We start from the raw sequence: 1,167 nt of genomic DNA on the forward strand, positions 1-1,167 counted from the left end.
GAAGAAAAAAGACACGAGCGGATTCAATGATGCCTTTAGGGGAGTTGAGATGAGGGTCGATCCACTAACCATTCCCCTCCATAAGATCGAATCGTCCCCGGTTYGATGACCAGCTCTTGTTTTAGGCTACAGTTCAATAGGATGGTTTCGTTACTCCATCAACATTGCATTTGTATTTTATCATTTAAAAGTGCAACACCATCAGTAGGTTGTGACGCAGATGTTAACAGTTGTTGTGACAGTGTGCCTTTTTTAATTGGCTTGGCGTACAAATATTCAAATAACAAAAAGTAGTATTTCATTTTTACATTTTTTATCTTGAACTTAAAATAAAGGTAAATATTCAAGATTAGATGCTTTTGGATTTTATTTTAATACTAATTTCTTATAATTTTTTAGATGTATACTTTTTTAATTTCTGGCATATAAGTTAATTATAACATACAAAAAATGTCTAACGTATATTGCTTTTGTGAATCTTTTTACCATCTATTAGTACCGTTGTTCCCAAGTCCTTTTCAATAACCTTTTCAATATAAATACTTGTTTCCCAGTCTTTTATTCCTTTTAAGAAACATCTTTTCGCAAGGCTTATACGTTTTAGTATTTTTGTTTTTATTAAATATGTCTAACGTTTTTTCTTGTGCAAGTTTTAATTTTTTCCTTATCGTTCGTAGCGTTTCTATTGATGAGCTATAGAGAGCTCCAATTGGCTTCAAGTTTGTGACAGAATGGATGCTATTATTATATTTATGTGTGGCTAATAACATTAGGTCATTAGTCTCACTTATTTGTTGTTGTTCCTTAATGCAGCGGGCAATTTCCAACAGTGTTTAGTGGAACCTCTCAACCTGTCCATTACTCTCGCTATGAAGTGTAGGGACAAAAAACTGTTCGCTTGAAAAATTATCCCTAAGAAGACTTTAAAGGATAATGTAATGGAAAGCTTTTTCATTATCAGATACTATAGTTTTGGTATTTTTAAAAATTAGCAGTATTTCTAGCATTGCATCTTTTATATCAACTGTGGAACGTGAAGCTATTGGCTTAACAATGGCGTATTTAGAAAACTTGTCAATACAAGTTAAAAAATGCTGTTTGGCTGTGATAAAAATATCAATATGGAGTATTTCTCCGGGGTATTTCGGTATGGGGGTTTTTCCAATA

Source organism: Bactrocera latifrons, unplaced genomic scaffold (assembly GCF_001853355.1).
Source record: "Bactrocera latifrons isolate USDA-ARS-PBARC rearing strain unplaced genomic scaffold, ASM185335v1 scaffold_421, whole genome shotgun sequence".
Lineage (NCBI taxonomy): Eukaryota > Metazoa > Arthropoda > Insecta > Diptera > Tephritidae > Bactrocera > Bactrocera latifrons.